The sequence below is a fragment of the Pipistrellus kuhlii genome, unplaced genomic scaffold, assembly GCF_014108245.1.
Source record: "Pipistrellus kuhlii isolate mPipKuh1 unplaced genomic scaffold, mPipKuh1.p scaffold_m20_p_1, whole genome shotgun sequence".
NCBI lineage: Eukaryota > Metazoa > Chordata > Mammalia > Chiroptera > Vespertilionidae > Pipistrellus > Pipistrellus kuhlii.
In genome coordinates this window covers 157,720,037-157,741,414 of record NW_023425404.1, presented here as the reverse complement: position 1 = coordinate 157,741,414, position 21,378 = coordinate 157,720,037, and the positions used below count along the sequence as shown (strand labels likewise).

At 37.6% G+C, this 21,378-nt stretch overlaps 1 protein-coding gene across 1 annotated transcript in view; it reads right to left on the bottom strand.

The window, feature by feature from the left end:
• ADAMTS3 (ADAM metallopeptidase with thrombospondin type 1 motif 3) overlaps window positions 1-21,378 on the bottom strand; it is a 233,873-nt gene that overhangs the window by 123,239 nt on the left and 89,256 nt on the right. The window lies entirely within an intron of this gene.

The following is a 21,378-nucleotide window of genomic DNA, read 5'->3' as shown; positions in this document are numbered from 1 at the left end:
CTACAAAAGAAGTGCACTTATATATTCTACTTGGTATTTTATCTCTAAAAGAAATCTTATGGAGCAAGTAAACCCCAGAAACACTTCTAGTTTCCTATAACAACGCACTACGGACCTTCTGTCCATGACTGTTGCCCTTTTTTTTAAACTCATTTACATCTCACTTCCATACTACTATGCTATGAGAAGAATAAGTCCCATAGTGCACTCAGTACATAAACTTATTTCGGCCTGTAATTAGATTTTTACAATTCATTGAAAACTCCAAGTTTCTATTTTTATTAACTTGGAAAACTAGTTCACATTTGTTCTATCTTAATCTAATATCATGATTTTATATATTGCTTTCCTTCTCAAGTTTCATCCTTTTACACTGAAAAGATTATTCTTATATTTAAATCTTTCCACCTCTTTTTTTAGTGTCTCTTTCTGTTTCATCTTCTTTAGAAAATGAATGCCTATTTAGAAAACTCCAGGACTATATTCAGTATGTTAGAAGAAGAGAAATGATGGTTTTGTTTGAAATTTGTTCTTAAGTATCAAGTCTACATTACAGTCAAATAGTTACATTTATCTATTTTAAAGGTCATATATTAATATGTATATTAATTTAAATTTCAGTATATTTGAAAACAATTTAGTTGAAAAAGCATTTTAATGTGGAAATATAATAGTAAATATTTCAAAAAATATATCAGATCAAAGAGTTAGTCATATTTTTCTTCTAGGCCCTAAATTTATTCTATATTTTCACAGGTCACTGGCCTTTATGGAACATGAGGGGGGAGGGGAGTTTCTCATCCTTTCTAATTCATGTTGGTCAAATGTCTCTACAACTTTGGTGTCAAGCAAAAGAGAAATGAAAGGTAGGTACACCTTACCAAATAGCATTTGTTCTCAGTAAATACAGCTCTGACTGTAGTTTTTCTACTGTAATCAAATCTGTACCCTCACTCCTTTCTATCTGGACTTCTACGACTAACTACATACATGCTAAGCCTCACAGGGAAGTCTTAATAGCTCTAGTGTCTCCAGATGCTAATTCTACACCTACCTAGATGCTGTGCACATATAAACAGCCCTTGAACCTATGGGGCAATATCTTACAAAAAGCATCACCAGAATCCTTTCACCACACTTAGTATTTACTATCTTAAATTCTGACTGTAACTAAAAAGAAAATTGATCTGAGGACTATTATGCTGAGTGAAATAAGCCAGCTAGAAAAAAACAAATATCACATGATCTCACTTATATGTGGAATCTAATGAACAAAATAAACTAACAAACAAAGTAGGCTCAGAGGTATGGATGCATGGATCTTCTATTTCCACTGCTATTATACTTTCTTTTTTTCCCCCATTTTATTTTTATTTTATTTTATTGTTTAAAGTATTACAAATAGTAGTACATATGTCTCCTTTTCTTTTTCCCTATTGACCTCCCCCCGACCTCTCCTACCTCCTCCCTCCCATATATGCCCCCAATCCCCTACCCCCCAGTGTCTTGCATCCATTGGTTATGCTTATATGCATACATACAAGTCTTTACCTGCCCCCCCACCTTCCCAGTGTTCCCACTGTAGTTTAACTGCCTGTTTTATGTTTCTATGCTTCTGTATCTATTTTTGTTCATCAGTTTATAATGTTTTTTATTATCCATAAGTGGGTGAGATCATGTTGTATTTTTCTTTCACTGACTGGCTTATTTCACTTAGCATAATGCTCTCCAGTTTGTCCATGCTGCTGCAAATGGTAAGAATTTCTTCTTTTTTATAGCAGCATAGTATTCCATTATGTAGATGTACCATAGTTTTCTAATCCACTCATCTGCTGATGGGATTTAGGCTGTTTCCAAATCTTAGCTATTGTAAACTGGGCTGTTATGAACATTTCCTTTCTAATTGGTGTTTCTGTTTTCTTGGGATATATTCCTGGAAGTGATATTACTGGGTCAAATGGCAGAAATCAATAAATGTGATACACCACATAAACAGAGAGATAAAAACCATATAATCATATAAATTGATGCATAAAAAGCATTTGACAAAATCCAACACCATTTCTTGATAAAAACTCTCAGCAAGATGGAAATAGAAGGATCATAACATAATAAAAGCCCTATATGACAAACCCATAGTCAACATCATACTCAATGGGCAAAAACTAAAACCATTTCCCCTAAGAACAGGATGCCCATTCTCACCACTCCTGTTCGACATAATATTGGAAGTACTAGCCATTGAGATCAGACAAGAAGAAGAAATCAAAGGCATCCAAATTGGGGAGGGGTGGGGAGGGGAGTAAAACTGTCCTTATTCACAGATGACATGATATTGTACATAGAAAACCCCAAAAACTCCATCAAAAACTACTGACTGCCACTTTCTAAATTACAGACCTCATCATTGCTCATTGGGTTACAGAAACTACTCCTATCTTGAGACTCCCGTAGATCATAATGATTCTCCCAGATGAATGTCTGACTCTGGATGGAAACAGTGGTCACTGAAACCTTCAGCAACTCTGAGCAAAGAGAAATGGCTACTGGGGACACTTGAAAGTGATGGGGAGGGTAGTGAGGATTAGCCCACATCCCTTTGACATTTCTCCATACCATACCTTCTATTGCAAACACTCAAACCCCAAACTCCATGGTGTTACTTTCCCCTCTAGACCATAGGTAGAACGAAATTTAACACAGCTAAACCTCTCCCTTAGAAGGCAATTAAAATGTAAGCCAGATTAAGATAATATCATTGGCAAGGTAATAGCTGGGTCATGTGACCTCCAATAATTCTATACAGAAAATCGGAAAGCCTATCCTTATATTCAGAGTTATATTAATTTTTAAAGTTAATTTTAAAAAGTACTGTACTACACTTCATGATAAATAAAAATTCTCAAAGACGTAGTTTATTTGCCCTCCAACTGAGGGCACTCTAGTCAAATAAATAAAATATATGCCTAAAGGTATTCAATGAGATATGCTATGGAAAGTCCAGAAAGTGAGTGATATGGCAGTTGAGAATCAAATTAAGTGAGTGGTTTTTTGTTTTTTTTTACACTCAAATCTTACTATGTGCAGCAAACTATCAGTAGGAGCTGTTGATTTTGCATCTAAAATTACCTAAAACCTGTTTTAACTGAAATCTCCCTAGTCTTCATCACAATGGGACTTCACTTTGGCTGTTGCTATTGTTCACACTGTCTCACATTTTCACAAAGCACAGCAGCCAAAACTTCTTTCAAAACATCACATTAATTTTAGATAAACTAGAATGTGGTAACAAATGGACTAAGCATGATTGAATAGCTCAAAAATCAGGTACTTCTTTCTTGCTCACATGGAAGTTCAGGACAGTTCTATGCCAGCTGACAGGAGGTTTGGTTCCACATAGACATGCAGGCATCCAAGCTGGTGGGTGCTCTGCCATTTCTATATGGCTCCCAGGATTGCCCAGTCAAAAGGGGAAACAGCAGAAGGAAGCCCACATGGGAGAGAGTTATGAGCTAGCCTTGGTCCAATATTCACCACTACTACTTACTTACATGGGTCGAGTGCACAGTTAACAGCCAAGAGGGGCAGGAAATGGAATCTGGCTGTGTGCCCAGGGAGAAAAGACAACTGGATTTTAATGAACAGATGGCAGTCTCAACCTCAAATAAAATCATGTCACTCTTTTGTCTAAAACACTTCCATTGTTTCTCATTGCACATATCCCTGAAAACCACACTCCCTACCATAGCTTTCAAGGCCTGCATCAACTAGTCCTGCCAAATAACCTCAAGCACTCAACTGTCAACACTCCAGAATTAAGCCAAATAGCCTGTGAGTATAGAAGGAGCTAACACAAAAGCCACACCCCTTTCTCACCTCACTATTGCCCCAGAATTAGGGGCCTTTGTTCAGATTAGGGTTTCCTTAGATGTTGTCAAGCTCTTTATAGCTTCAGGCCTTTGAAAGCCATTGATTCTGTCTAGAACTCCCTTCTCTCACCAAGCCACATATCCCTTAGCTTATTTTTTTCCCTCTCTAGGTCTCAGCTTACTTCCCTAAAAGTGATTTTCTTACTCTCTTCCCACATAGACTAGGTGACCCCAAATAAATTAGGGCTCATCTTAACCAATCATTCTGACTCAGGAACAGTGTGTTCTTTCTTCTCAATACAAATTCCAGGTTGTTTTACCTGAATGCTAAATGTATTGTTCCGCCTCCCAAGGCACTGTCAGTTCTGGAGGCATTCTTATCTATCTTAATTCATACTTGTCTCCTTAACCACCAGCACAATGGCTGGCACAAAGTATATTTTCAGTACTTTTTTATGAAAAATTACGTGAATGAATGATATAGGGAGGGGATAAAGAATTTTTAGGGACTTGTGGTGGTCTTGAAAAGGTGAGAGGATTGTCATGCTGGTGGTGTGACAGAAGGCATTAGGAGTGAGACAGCTCAGGCTTGAGCAAAGAATATGAAGTGCAAAAGCCCAAGACATGTTTGAGGACAGTGAATATCCTATTTACTCAGAGAACTGCAGAGCAGTTCTGGGAAACAAGGGTATGGAGAACTTATATTACCTCAACCTACTATAGAGGAAAGTGACAAAATCTGAACTCCTGACAGTGGCCTACAAAGCCCTATATGGCCTGGACTTATGGTCTTTCAGGCTCTCAATGCTTTACCTTGCTCTTTCTGCACCAACCACATGGGCCCTAGTCCCATAGTACTACCCCCACCAACATGAATTAGCTTCCCCTTCACTCATATGCCCAGGTTGTGGGCTCAATCCCAGTAGGGGGCATACAGGAGGCAGCCCACCAAAGATTCTCTTTCATCAGTGATGCTTTTACCTCTATCTCCCTCTCCCTTTCTGAAATTAATAAATAAATGTGTGTGTGTGTGTAATTTAAGAAAACACATATAAATAATGTAAGAAAACATTTCATTAATTTCCCTTTATGATACAAAGCCTTGCACATTGATCATTCTCTTATTCCAGGGACCAAATGGAAAATATACTGTATTTCTCAAATTATTTTCCAAAATTTAACACAAATTTATAGAATATTTATGTTTAATAGAGCATTAAACATATATTAAACTTATCTTTTAGTTAAGTCTTCACACAGGCCCTCATACAGCATTTCAGAGGGGATTTTAGAAAACAATGATCTATGCCAGAAATTCAGCTGCATAATTCCCCTCTCATCTGGTCAACAGTTCCAGCTCCATCACTCAATCCGAACACTGCCAAGAATCCAGGATGAAGCCAAATAGCCTCTGAGCATGGAAACAGCGATCACAAAGGCCACACTCCCTACTCACTAAGAGGGGTCTTCAAGCCATATTTGACACCCAGTGCTATAAACCAGGTTAGAGGGTTTCCTAATCTTCATCAGAGTGTCAGTGGAAGAGGAAAGTAAGCAGTGTGGAGCACAGGGAGTTTCAGATGAGATCATGTCTATGAGTGCCCTTATAAATGGGAAAGCCCTACAACAAATATAAAATTCTAGTCTTTATAGGATGGTAATAATAAACATCAGTCTCTAAGAAAAGATTAAGCTGTGTTTGACTTGGTTTAAAATGAAAATCTGTAGGTCATTTTAAAAAGAGTTCCAACAAGAATTACTAAGATTTTCTTGAAAATTCTGTGCCAGATATTCTAAAAAATGTATGCTTTACAGACATCCCATTTATAATTATGACACCCAAAATTATTTTACTGCAGTTATTCTCAAATCTATTAAGGCATGAGAGAAGAGCAAGGTAGCTTATTTTTTTTAATGCCAGGAAAAATGTGCCAAATAACATAATAAATAACAAACTGAGGTTAACTACATATTCACTATGTTATGCTAAATTGGTTGCAATTTCAACATAACATTGAAAAGCAGTAATAAGTTTTAAATGTCAGGTCAGTTTTAAACTACTTTAATTAAACTTAGTAAATGTATGGGAGAGACACCGACAAAATCTTATATTAATGCATGTGAGAATAAATGTAGGTGTAATATTGAAAACTCTCATTATACTTTAGTGCAGTGTTTCCCAACCTTCTCTCATGATGAGAATCACCTGGTGGAGTTGTTAAAACACAGATTCCCGGATCCCAACTAAGAAGTGCTAAACTAGAATTTTTGGGAACATATAGGTAAAATTGTATACTTAACTAGTGCTCTAAGACAGATTTTATATACAGAGCACTAAGTTAAGTATGCAATTTTACCTATATGTTCTCAAAAATTCTAGTTTAGCACTTCTTAGTTGGGATCCGGGAATCTGTGTTTTAACAACTCCACCAGGTGATTCTCATCATGAGAGAAGGTTGGGAAACACTGCTTTAGTGGTACAACAACTATATCTTAGCTCACTAAAGTTCCATGAAAACACGTTTTGAGAATCACCATTTGACTGTGTTGCTTTCTCCAACATTTATTATATCAAGGTGCCAATTGAACACATTGCCTGGTTCCATTTTACCTTTAGAATAGACAGATATTATTACATGAAGATGATTTCCAAATCTTTCCTGAACTTTAGGGGTATTGCAATGGTATTGCAACAGCACAGTGGTTAGGGAATGCAAAAACAGTTCAGAAGACTGGAAAATAGAGGAAACATAGATAGATTCCAATCTGTACTTGTTAACAAAACACTCTATTTATATTGAAGAAGCATAATTCTATGAAAGGCATTTGGGTAAAATTCATGAAGATTAAAAAGTAGCTAAGCCAGTCAGTGTGTGTCAGTTGGTTAAGCATTGTCCCATGCACCTAAGAGGTCACAGGTCTGATTCCCTGTTGGAGCACATGCCTGGGTTGCAGGCTCTATGCCTGGTAGGGGGTGTGCAGGAGGCAGCCAATGGATGTTTCTCTCTCATTGATGTTTCTATCTCTCTCCCTCTCCCTTTTTCTCTCTCTAAAATCAATAAAAAACAATTTAAGCCACTAAAATATACCTCAAGCCTTGCAATAGATTTCCATAAAGCCTTTAATTATTTCAAAGGTAGGGAAAAAATTTTTACTCTTTTTGGACAGTATTTTATCAATATTTCTATAGTACTTTTCACTGTCAACATGTTATAATTTTTATGTGAATTTTGCTAGTCCTTGGAAATTAAGAGATGCTGAGAAGGATGTCAGCTAAACCAAAATATAAATCTGATAAACTCCAGATTTATATTGGGTTTGGCTGTCATTTCATTCAACTATGATCCTCTGGATGACTCAACAGCATGTAACAATTACCTTGAAATTGATAATACTAAAGGTATGTTTGCAGAATCTAGTTTATGAAGGGAATGAATGGGCCCTCCGGAAGGAAGGAAGAAAGGAAGGAAAAAAAAAAAAAAAAAAAAAAAAAACAAGAGAGGGAGGGAAGGGAAGGGAAGGGAAGGGAAGGGAAGGGAAGGGAAGGGAAGAAAAGAAAAAGGGAGGATTATGCTATCTTGACTCACGATTCAATTAATTGCTAAAACAAATGAATTAGTTACACTGGACATCACCAAATCAGTTCCTTAATTAGAGAGCATAATCTCCAAAACTCTACTACCTGATTCTTACAAAATCTACATTGCAAAAAATAAAATTCTAGGGGGATTTCCTAAACACTGAAGGATTTCCTATGCATCCATCTTAGTTCCACTCATTTCCTCTAATCTTCATTACCAATCCGTGCCTCCATTAAGCCAGGCCTCCATTATCTGGGCCCCTAATAGGACCTTTTTTTTTTAATTCAACTGTACAAAATGTTAACCTATAGGCCTATGATAAAAAAGATTACACAAAGAGAGACCCAAGAAAGCTCTTTACTGTAATAACAAAATGACTGTTGTTGTGGACCTCTCTCAATATTATAATTATATACTGTTTACTCTGTGAGAATCCAGAAAAAAATACAAATAAATAAAATAAATCCTCTCCTAATTTCATAAAAGGCTTAGTTTTGCTTTTCCTGCAAAACTAGTTCATTTTTATTTTGTAAATTCTGTGCATTAACTGATCAATATATGGCTTTTCATGGTAAGGCATTTTATCTAGTAATTTTTCCTGAACAATGAAAAGGTTTATGAAGACATAGAAGAAAACCTCTGAGAGAAAACTTAAATCACATGACTAAAACCTTAATAAGATCAAATGCTGCAAACATTCCATTTACCGTTTCCCCAAAAATAAGACAGTGTTTTATATTAATTTTTGCTCCCAAAGATGCGCTAGGTCTTATTTTCAGGCAATGTCTTATTTTTCCATGAAGAAGAATAAGGTACACATTTATTGTGAAATGAAAATAAAGGAAATTTATTACCTGTATACAGTATGGCAGTACGGTAGTTGTCAATACAAACCAGACAAACTGTGAATCCTACAGTATCAAGAATTTACTCATTTATTCAATGACAATCATGTCATCATCTTCTGGAACATCATCATAACAATCCAATTCCTGAATTTCCTGGTGAATTTCTTGTGACTCCATTTCTTTCAGAATCAGTGGACCAAATCTCTCATGTTTGACCTAGGGGGGCCTTATTTTCAGGGGATGCCTTATATTTCACTCAGAAGGAAACCTGTAAGTAGGTCTTATTTTCGGAGGATGTCTTATTTTGGGAGAAACAAGGTATTAGCATGGCCAATTTAAGCAGAACAATAGATGCCTATGGTTAAGTCCTTGAAATTTCTTTTATGATCTTTTCATTAACATACCTAGTTGTCTCACTTACAGATAAGATGAACCTACCTCAACCTAGCAAAAAAGGAGAAACCTAGCTTGGTTGACACAAGATTTGGGTTCTGGTCATAGCTTTGCTACTAATTAATATGACTTTTGAAAAGTCACTTAAGCTTTTGGGGGCTTGGTTTGATAATCTGTAAAATTACAAAAATTTTACTAGACAATCTCTAAAGTGACTTCCAATTAAACTATCTTTCAATGTTAGAGTTCTTAGGATAAATATTGGGTCTAGTAATAATTAATGTCGTTTTTAAACATTTGTTTAAAATCTTGCTTGGCGTTGACTTGTATTGACATAGTAACCTTCAAACACGTGGTATCTATAGAACCTGTGAAGTGCAATTAACAAGTTTTGCTTGAAAAAGTTTGTGTTTGGTTTGGTTTTTGTTGCAAAACTAGGGCTAAGAAGATGGCGGATGAAGAGCATATTCGGCACTGCATGCTTTACGAGTTCCAATTAGGAAGAAAAGCAAGTGAGGCTGCAAAAAACATCTGTAGTGCTCTTGGTCTGCAGTTAGCGCCAGAAAATGCCAGCGTTGGTTTGAGAAATTTCGCGAGGGAAATTTTTCGTTAGATGACAAGAGTGGTCGAGGCCGTGTGTCCAATTTTGATCAAGAAGCTCTTCAAGCTCTTTTGGTGCAAAATCCTCAAATTACCCAACAAGAGCTTGCGACAACTTTAAATTGTTCACAAAAAACAATTTCCAATCAATTGCGTTCACTTGGCAAAGTCCAAAAGTTTGGAAAATGGGTTCCTCATGAGTTGACCGACAACAACCGTAATCAAAGAGTCACAATTTGCAGTTCGCTCCTCTCTCGTCAAAACCATTTGCCGTTTTTAGAGCAAATTGTTACCGGAGATGAACAATGGGTACTGTATGTTAATTTGAAAAGGCGGCCTCAATGGTTGGACAAAAATGAGGCTCCGCAGCCCACGCCAAAACCTGACTTGCATGTGAAAAAAGTGATGTTGTGTGTTTGGTGGAATTTTAAAGGAATTCTTCATTATGAACTTTTACCATCTACCCAAACCATTACAAGTGCAGTGTATAGTGCCCAATTGGAAAGGTTAGCCCAAGCTTTAAGAGAAAAAGAACCCGCGCTGATTAATCGGAAGGGCGTAATTCTTCACCACGATAACGCACGACCGCATACTGCAAGAATCACTGCTGAAAAACTGCGCCAGTTGGAATGGGAAGTTCTCCCTCAACCTGCATATTCTCCTGATATTGCCCCTTCCGATTACCATTTGTTTCGTTCTTTGCAAAACTTTCTTCTTGGAAAAAAATTTAATAATGAAGAATGCCTCTAAAATGCATTGACCGAATTTTTTGCATCAAAATCACAAGAATTTAACAACAGAGGGATTCAAATGCTTCCTGAGCGTTGGGCACAAGTAGTAGAAAACAACAGCAACTATATTGTTGATTAAATTTTGTTGTATTGTTTAAATAAATTCGATTTAAAAAAGTATTAGAAAACGACATTAATTATTACTAGACCTAATATGAATTTGGCAAGCTATTGTTCCCTGCCAATATCCCAAGACCCACTTATTTCCATGAAAAATAACTTGAGATATGATCATAAGACTAACATAAAGTAGGTTGCAAACTGTGCCGAAGGAATTAGGTCTCAACCAGAGAGACTTTTCCGTGTTTCAACTCCAGAGAGCCTGATTCAGAAAGACTGGGATGGGGGTCAGAAATCTGCAATTTTAACAAGCATTTCAGATGCTGCAAATAGCAGTCGTCTGGAAATTATAATTTGAGAAAAACTGCCTAAAAAGTAATGTGCCAATCAAAATGACTTTTTGGATATGTATTCCCTTACTCCAAAACAAATTTTAAAAAGATGACTATTTAAAGAAAACATGAGTAAATGGAACCTATGAATTGAACTCTATGTATGTATACATTTCTCGGGTTTTTAAAAGTTTGCAGAATGAGTCAGGGTACCTTAAATTAAGTCATAAGGAACAAATTAAAAAATCATATTCTTTCATTCAGAAGAAAATAGGTTATCTACTAACAGCTGTCACAGAAGAGAAAAAAGTTTTATAAATTCCAACAATTAAACAATCATTTAAGGGGAATGTAAAATCCAAACGAAACTAACTTTTTGATCTTACAAATTATTAAAAATAGCATCATAACACATACCAAAGTACATCATTATTCCAAACCTTCCTTAGTCAAGGAGCTTAAGGACTAATTATTAAAGCTAGGATTGTGCATTATAATATAATATGAAAATACATATTGAAGATAGATATACTATTCCTAAAAAGAAAGCAAGTTTGCAATTAACATAATAGAGTCAAAATAGTATGAGACATATAATTTAAAGTATAGAAATTCTGCTTGTAAGTAGGAATTTAATCCAGATCAGTTCAACTATTCCCTCTGTATTTGTTATTGGGTAGATATTAGCAAGCCCACATCATGGTCCATGTTTCCAGGGCAGAATTTCGCAAACTTTAAAGTATAAATGAATATCTGGAGATCTTACCAATGCAGATTCTGACTCAGTGGTCTAAGATCCTATAATTCTAATAAATCTCGAGGTGATACTTATGCTTCTTGTCCCTGGATGACACTTTGAGTAACAAGGCTTCAGGGCATTTCAACCTCATTGAGGTAAACAGAGAAAACCCCATCAATGATATATAGATCAACATAGCAGATTGTATTTTCCAGTAATGGCCCACAATATAATCTTCCATCCCATATTGTTCTTCTCAATGTGGCCTTGCTATTCTCCCATCCAAAGGTATAACCGAACTTCCCTCCCCTTAAATCCAGGCCAGCTTCTGTGACTTGTTTGTAATCAAAAGAATGCTAAGGAGGTGTCACTGCATGATTTTGAGACTAGTTAGGAAGAAGCCTCCAAGCTTCTGCCTCAGTCTCATGGAACACTCTGTCTCCAGATGCTTCCTCCCAAACCCAGCTGTCACACCCCAAGCCACATGAAGAGGCCACGTATAGGCAACTCTAGTTATAGTCCAAGCCTTCGAATCACTCGGCCCAGCCACCAGACATGTCAATAAAGAAGCCAGCTCCCAACACTCAGCTACTCAAATCAATCCCAGCATTTTGAACATTCCCAGATGAGAATCCAGACAATCTGGAGCAAAGATGCTTGCCCTCTCTGAATTCCAGCTATACAAAACCCATGAATATAATACAGTAGCTGCTGTTTTACAACCTAAGTTCAGGTGGTTTGTTATACAACAATGGAAAATGAAAGAGTAAAGTTAGAGTTAAGGAAGAAAAAGAACACCTAGTAAATACTTGATCCTTACTTATTATTTCTGACTGTCTTTTAGCTACATAACTTCATAAAGAAAGGAGGACGTGATAGAGAAAAAAAACTTCCAAAACTGTTAAAAGATCTCAAGAAAACAAACTGGCCTGAACAGAAGTTGAGTCCTGAGATAAGGCAAGAGATTGTAACAGAAATTGAATGGGGATAATAGTAAAGGAACTTTGAAGGCATCAGCAACAAATAAATAGCAACAATTAGATAGAAACCTGACAATATATAAAGGAAGATAAAAATGGAACATGGACTGTTAAGACTTTAGGATGTCTTCTGGTTCCACCAGTGAAACCTTTTTCATTAGGCTAACTAGAAAATCTGTAAGGTAAAATATAAATCAAACTAGAGAGGGCAAAGGAAAAGCTGTAAGGAGAGAAACAAAAATAGTGATGTAATAGAGAGAACACCCAGTAGGCATATATAAGAATAGGAAGAAAGAATAATGGTACAATGGTTAAGATGGCTCATGGAATCCTGTGATACTTCCTCTAAACAGAAATTTTGAGAACCTACTGTGGGTCATTCACTGTTCTAAGAACAAATATATAGTAAAGAATATGGAAAAGTCACTGCCTTTTAAAACTTAAAATACCAATGAGGACAGGAAACAAATATGCTTTCATATAGTGATAAGTATTATGAAGAAAATAAAGCAGGGTAAATGAAAAGAGAAATTTGGGGAAGGTGAAATGGGAGAGTTGTGTAAGAACTGTATATGCCGATTATAACCAAGAAAGAGCCTTTGAAAAGAAAGTAGAATTGAGAGGAAAAGCTATCAGTTATTATGGATAAAGTTACCAAGAGAAGAGAAAAAAGCCCAACAATCCACTAGGTGCTCGGGTCAGAAAATTGGGAGTCATTCTTGATCATTCTGCTGGTAATCACTAATGCTGATATTGTCCTCTTCTTTCGAGGCACACAGAAGAACTACATTTCCAACCATCCTCTACAATTAGGTATGTCTAGACACTAGCCAATAGAAGGTGAGCCTAAGTGACATATTCCACTTCTTAGCCTGTTCCATAAAATCCTCCCACAGCATCCTCCATGTCAGAGGACTGGAGAAGAAAGAGGATAGGTATTTTCTCTACCCACCACACTACTGTCTACCTCCCTCAGGTACCCTCTTCAGTGGCCCAGGAGTTGTTTCCATTTAAGACCTTGAGGTCTAGAGGCAATAACATGTTGTTCTTAATAGGCTCAGGTGCCTCACCATCCTATCTTGGTTCCCTTACCCCAGTGGTTGGTAAACTCAGTAGTCAACAGAGCCAAATATCAAGAGTACAGCGATTGAAATTTCTTTTGAGAGCCAATTTGTTTAAAAACTTAAACTTCTTCTAATGCCACTTCTTCAAAAGAGACTCACCCAGGGCATGGTAGTTTGTGGAAGAGCTACACTCAAGGGGCCGAAGAGCTACATTCAAGGGGTCAACAGTTTGCTGACCACGACCTTAAGCTGGCCATGCCTCTTTAAAGAGTCCCTTCATGAAACTCTTCTCAGTTAAACTTTTCAAAAATGTCACTGCTCCCTACTAGGATCCTGACAGAAATATCACTCTACCTCATTAAATGTCTGAATAAAAATATAATACTTAGGTATTAAAAAGAACTAATAATATAGCAGAACGTTAGAACTGAGAGTGATCTTAAAAATCACTTTGAACCCATCCTCATTTTATACTGATGGTACCAATTACCAATATGGAGCTGATAAGTGGCTTTTTCCCCTTTTATTTTTTCTACGTAATCATTACATGTAGCTCACACCAAAATATATATATATATATATATATATATATATATATATACACACACACACACACACACACACACATATATATATTAAAAATATATGTGTGTGTGTATGTGTGTGCTCGAGCCAAACTTTTCTCATACTTTAGAATATTTATTTATGATATTTATAATATTTTCAGGAAAAAAGTAACAAGTTCCAATTCTTAAAATTAGCACTCAAAAGCTAGTTCTACATTGGAACAGCAAGCACCTCAGCTGGAAGGCGAAGAACATATATTTCTCAGTTCTCATTCTTTCAATGAAACCCTACTCCGTTTATAGGGCTGCCAAATGGCTGAACCAGCCCAAAACAGTTTACAGTATTGAAATATGCTGACTTTTCCCCCTGATGATCCTCTTATGATGGAAAAAACAAGCTTTAACCACAGCTGACCCTGATCATTAATGTCAGCTCCTGATCAAAAGCCACACCCTGCCTGCAAGTCACATTAAAATGCTAGAGCATCTCTCCAGCTAGACGTTCAGTAGTGGCAAATGTCCATTATCAAGCTCCCTGGACAAAGGCTTTTTCTAGTTCCCCCTGTTTTCCCTCTAAATTTCCCTTGCTCCCAACACTTACCTTGAGTTCCTTCTGAGATGCACCATTAGCTAATAGGTACCATTGTAAGAAAAGGAGAAGGCGTATTTGTCAAAAAAGCTGACTTGCTTCAAACCAAGCCTTGTTGGGGGCACATTAAATATGAGGCTAAAGCACGTGTTATTTTTGCTGAAACCAGTTTGGACTGAAAGGTCCCAGGTTCGATTCCGGTCATGGGCATGTACCTTGGTTGTGGGCACATCCCCAGTAGGGGGTGTGCAGGAGGCAGCTGTTCGATGTTTCTAGCTTTCTATCCCTCTCCCTTCCTCTCTGTAAAAAAAAAAAAAAAAAAAAAAAAAAGTCAATAAAATATATTAAATAAAAAAAAAAGCACGTGTTATTTTTAATAGCTACATGTGTTAGGCACAGAGTCCAGTGTGTTTCACACACTTTTATCTTCCTGAATCTTTCTTTCCATACCTTTGCTGTATGAAAACGTAATGTCACATAAATATGGTATTTTTATAACAAAATTTATTAAAAGTATGTGCTGTTACTAAATTATGTCTCTTAATGTTATAATCTTAGTTAAATAATTTAAATGGTTTTCCAAGCATGTACAGTTGTTTCTTTAAAAAATCTCTAAAGAGCAACAAGGTGTGCTTTCGGTTAAGTACACCAGTTTATGAATTCTTTTGTTCTTTATAAATTGTAGATGTGTATCACAAGTATGTGAGCTGGAATTAGGGGGAAAATGTTTTCAACAACAAAGCACGTCTTTTATAGATGGGCTGACCTTTCTCGTTTCCTATTACTATCTAGCACATCAATCCACTAAGCCAGCGATTTTCAACATTTTCCATCTCATGCCACACATAAAATAATTACCAAAACTCTGTGGCACATAGGCACAATTTTGATGTATTCACACCAGATAGTTATTGTTGTGTTGGCAGTTGTTCATTTTTTTACTTGACAATCTAAAGGAAAAGAGGTCAGTGCTCCTGACTAAATACTAGTAGTCAGGTATTACATGTTTTAAAAATTCTTATAGCACACTGGTTGAAAATTGCTGAACTAGACTAATGAGATGGATTGCATTAAGAGTAGCTGGCCAACAGCCGATCATATATCAAATATAAGAGACAAACCACTGCCTTCAAATCTGAGCACATCCTGATTTTTAAATGGGCCCTTGAGAACAGAATAAAGAGAGATCCTGGTCTGCATCCTGAGAACCATATGCTACAAACAAAATTGGGCCCCTGACCGCCAAGAGAAGTTCATTATGCATTTGAGTCTTTATGGTCCAACTCGATGCTACTATAACAGTAATAACAATGTCAGTTTATCCTTAGTTCAATCCCAGGCTCCAAGACCACAAAAATTATGTGATAACATAATAATCCATTACACATTCATTTGCTCATCCAGTCTTTAAAACCATCCTGTGCTATTTAAAAACCAGTATTCAATGATGTTAAATAGCATGCCATGACCATAGAGTGAGTGGCAAAACTAGGACTTGAACCCCTATCTTTCAATTCCTAGTAAGATGTTCTTTCTATTCTTATGGAGAAGATCTCGGCTCTATAGGAAAAAGAAATTCTGGGGCTCTGAGGTAGTCTGACTAAGTCAAATAGTCTGAGGTAGGGTCTGATGATAAGAAGAGTTAGGTTGTCCCTATTAATGTCCTTATTATTGGCAAAGATTTCAAAGAAGGATAATCCCAGGTCTTCAAAATTTTGGAGAAACAATATTTTCAAACATTCCTATGGAATGATAAATTATCACCATCTTTCAGGGGGATAATTTAACAATGTGCATCAAAATTCTTAAAAAATGCATGTATCTTTTGATGCTGCATTTCCACTTCTAGAAATTTAAATGCATACATGCGAAGTGAAAACAACAAATAGAGATTAAATAAATAAATCATGGCCTAGTCACATTAAAATTAGATTCTTGATGCATTTTTACTGCCTTGAAAATATACTGAGGTCTAATGTTTAGTAAAATAGCAAAATGCCATTGCACCATCAGAACCATCTGATACTAAAGATTTGCCAAATAACTTTCTAAAATATTCTCAAAGTAATTGACTTTTTTAAAAAAGCTCTGTGCTAATTCATTGCAACACAAAGATTATCAGATCACTAGTTTGCTACCTATGGATCTTTATCCCCCTTAGTTCATAAAGACTAGAGGCCCTGGAAACAAAATTTGTGCATGGGGGAGGGGTGGTCCCCTCAGCCCAACCTGCACCCTCTCTAATCCGGGACCCCTTGGGGGATATCCTGGAGATCGGGCCTAAATCAGCAGATAGAAATCCTTCTCATAATCAGAGACAACTGGCTCCTAATTGCTCACCTGCCTGCCTGCCTTATCTCCCCTAACTGCCCCCCCCCCCTGCTGGCCTGGTCACTACCAATTGCCCCACTGCTGGCCTAGTCACCCGCAACCCTCCTTCCCCCCCTAGCTGGGTCACTCCCAGCTGCCCCTCACCGCAGATCTGGTCACCCCTCACTGCCCCCTTCTGCCAGCCTGGTCACCCCTGGTCACCCCAACTTCCCCCACTGCAGGCCTGGTTGCCCTACACAGCCTGCTGCTTGGTCTTTTGGTCGCCCTCACTAACCCCCCTGCTGGTCTGGTCACCCTACGTAGCTTGTTTGGTAGTCCTTTGGTTGTGATGGTCACTTAGCTTTTATATATACAGATTTTTGTGGCCATAATCATAATCCAATGTCTACCATAATTTATCACTCTCCAGAAAGTGTTTAGGTTGAAAAACTAACACAGGACACGTTCTGCTAGGGTTGTTTGGTCAACAATATTCAACTCCTCCAAAGCCTCCCACTAGGTCTTCATGTTGTCCCTCTGAACCAGTTCTCCAGGGGCCAGCGCCACAGAAGCAATACTAGGATGAGCTCTCCCAGAGTCATGTGGCTTAGATTCTGTCAGTACTAACAATAATTCAGACCCATAAAGTGAAGAAAAGAGGAATTCTTTCTGGTCTCACACTACTAGGTGAAGTCCTTTGGTATATTTATATTAATTAATATTAACAATAGATAATATGCTAATAGCAGTAATGGCAAAATACAGCCAGTTTTGAGGAAACAAAGGTACCCTTACTATTTTTAAGATTCTTTCCATTAAATAGGATGGTTGTTTAGTTTGACAGAACTGTTTCATCCTTTTGAGTTACCATGAATATTTTGGGATTCTTTGATCCTTTTAAGTTTTAGCCGTTGTGATTTAGTGAGATTAAGCCAGAGTTAACTGACAGTACCCTCCTTTACATGTATGAAAAGTAGGGCATTGGGAAGCAGCATGGCTAAACACAGAGGTGCTAGCAGTGAGATGAGGATTGCCATAAACTCAGCCTGCTAAAAGGCTCTGGGTATGATACTGTTCACAAGTAGAAGTTCCTTCTTTCATACAGAAAAATTATAATGCAGTGTTTCTCAAACTTTTTGGTCTTAGAATACTTTTACACTATATTTAAGAGTATCGAAGATCCCCAAGAAACCTTTGTTTATGTAGGTTTCCTGGTACTTATCACAAATTGAAATGAATATCTATATTATATTTATTAACTTGTTTAACAATAAATTAATGAAATTAATATATTTATGAAAACTATGATCTTTTCAAAGCAAAGAAAATTCAGAGATAAGACTGGTATTGCTTTACATTTTTGAAAATCTTTTTTGTCTGACTTAATAGAAGACAGCTGGATTCTCCTACCTGCTTCTGAATTCAACCTGTTGTAATATACCTCTGGTGGCCTCTGGAAACTCCACTGTATACTTGAGTGGAAATGAGAGTGAAAGAAACAAACAATGTCTTAGTAATTTTTTTAATATATTTTATTGATTTTTTACAGAGAGGAAGAAAGAAGGATAGAGAGTTAGAAACATTGATGAGAGAGAATCATTGATCAGCTGTCTCTTGCACACCCCCACTGGGGATGTGCCTGCAACCAAGGTACATGCCCTTGCCCAGAATCGAACCCGGGACCTTTCAGTCCGCAGGCCGACGCTCTGTTCACTGAGCCAAACCAGTTTTGGCCAATGTCTTAGTATTACTATGAAAATAATTCTGAACTCACAGAACCACTGAAAGGATCTTGAGAACATAGAGTGACCACACTGTCTGGCTTCCCCGGGACATACCTAGTTTGAGCACTATAGTCTCATGACCTGGTAAACCCCTTAGTCCAGAGCAAACCAGTCTGACTGGGTGCCCTCCCTGTACTACACTCTAAGAACAGCAGTGTTAAAAAAAGATCAGCCCTAGCTGGTTGGACTCAGTGGATAGAGCATCAGCATGCAGACTGAAGGGTCCAGGTTCAATTTCGGGAAAGGGCACGTACCTTGGTTGCAGGCTGGATCCCCAGTCCTGGTTGAGGCACATGAGGCACATCAATGACCAATTGATGTGTCTCTCACATAGATGTTTCTCTCTGTCTCTCCCCTTCCCTTCCATTCTCTTACAAATTAATGAAAAAATCATTGTGTGAGGATTAACAAAACAAAAAACAAGATCAGAAAGATTATCTTGCTTAAGATCAGAATATGTGGTATATAAGTCAGAAACTCATGGACACAAACAGCAGTGTGGTGGTTGCCCAAGGAAAGGGGATGAGGGTGAAGGAGGTCCAAACATATAGTGACAGAAAAATATTTGATGTTGAGTGGTGAGCACACAGTGCAAATACAGATCTTGTAACATAGAAACCCATACCTGAAATTTGTATGATCATATGAACCAATGACACCAAATAAATTTAATTAAGAAGAAAAACAAAAAACAAAAAACAAAAACAAAACCACACAGGCACCACTCCGTATATCTTCAAAATCACAAACTACCTAACACCAGCTACATATTTATGTATTGTATGTTTTATATAGTTTTAATAACAACATACTAATTTAATATCAGTGGAATTTACTGCTTATGAATTCCACTGATTTTGTAATTTTAAGTATCATATACTTAAGTATACACAAAGTAGATGTTAAATATGTTATATTAGAAAAAGTCAAAATTAGGCGATGTTTAATTTTTTACGATCTTTGGGACCTTGGGATTGAACTGCTGCAACCTAATGAATGGCCCCTAAAATGTATTTATTTTTAAAAGAAAAGCAGTGCCTCTCATTTCAGTAAGTATTCACAAAATGAAATAGGATTCTTACACATACAGAATTAATTACCTTGAGCAATAACAACAAAAAAGTACTTAACTGCCTGAGAATTAGTTCAGTTTTCAAAAAGCTTTACTGAATAAAGTATATTAACTCTGCTTTATGACACACAAATGCCAAACCACATGTTTTCACTACCTTTGGTTCCTTTTAAATGAAATTGTGTATGAGCAAGTCTTTAGTCAAATAACACAGTCATCTGTTTCCATCTTTATTTTCACCCTTTTTAAAAAGGTATTTCCTTTTTCTTTTTTTTTTTAAACTTTATGTATATAATAACTAAGTGACTGGTATGATCTTTTAACAATTCCTAAAGTTCTTTTTTTTTTTTTAACATGAATGACAAAATCATATTGTTAAATTAAAATGTTATAAGAAATCACCATCGTAACCAAGTGGTTTTCCTTCATGTGAGATATTTTACATTATTGAATTGGCAAGGCATTCCTTTCAAGCTCAAGACATTTTTCTTGCCATCTTTCTCATAAAATTACATGTGTACCTACAGTTGCTATGTTACTGGTATAAGCCTTACCTTGGCATAGTAATTTTGTTTAAATAAATCATTTTCTGAAAAGGTGTTTGCTAAAACTTTAAAATGTATTTCCAAAAGCAATAATTCCCTAAAAGAAAAAAATGTGGCTTTCTTCTCCAAATTTTGTTTGAAGTTTTTCTCTTCACTTTTCAATTGTCCACAAATTCACTATGAGGAAATTTATGATTTTTTAAAATGTCTTACAATATCAATGCAAAATTTCAGAAGATACACAGAACATTAGTTGATAGCTTTTCTATTTCAAATAGGGAGAGGGATGAAGCAAAATGTTTCACAGTGAAATAGCACAAGTTAATATTTCAAACTTTAAAACTTTGCAAAAGGTCATTTGTAATTGCCAGAAAGACTAATCTATACATATAAAGAGGTAATATGCTAATTGTCCCTTATGGTGTCCCAGTAATGAACAATTTGCATAATGACAGACCAGCAGGAGGCTGCGCCTGCAGCAGGGGGCAGGCGAGGGAGCCAAGTTCCCAGGGGTCTGAGGAGAATGCCTGACAGGACCCCAGACTGAAAAGAAGGAAGAGGAAGCAGGCATGGGGAGCTCTTCCAATCCCCCTGCACAGACACCCTATCCCAGCCCCCGCACCCCCGGGGGGACAGGGAATGGGGAGAAGACCCAGCCTGGGGGTTGCTGCAGCCCACACCTCTGACTCCGGATCTCTTTCCCCTCCACCCCCTCCAGGGCGCCCACAACAATAGCATGTCTGTGACCACCCATCAACGCCCGGAGACACCCGTGGCCCATGGCCTGCTGCTGCCTGGCCCCCTCTGTTGGGGCTGGGCACACCTCTCCTCCCAACTACTCAGGCACAGGCCTGAGCAGACCCCCCAGGTCACACCCTCCTCTCCTTCTCCTCCCCCCCATCAGTGCTGTCTCCACAGCAGAAGCACATTGAACCTAGCTGGCAGCGCAGCTAAACCCGCCCTCCTAGCCCACCTGGCTCCGCCCTGGCCCAGCCCCAACCCCCCTCCAGGAGATTGGAACCCTGCCCTGAGCAGGTTACAGCTGCAAAACAGCCACGTACAATTTAAAGAATGGTGCCAAGAGGGAAGGTTTGACAGTCACTCCCTCTTTGGCTTCACCGCCTCCCCAGAGCCCCCCTAATGCCCTGCTCCCTGCCAGTGCCTCCATGGACAACCACTGCTACAGGGCTGCTGGCCAGAGCCCACCCCTCCTAGGCCTATGGAACCCTCTGCAAAGCTTCCATAGCTCCAGCCC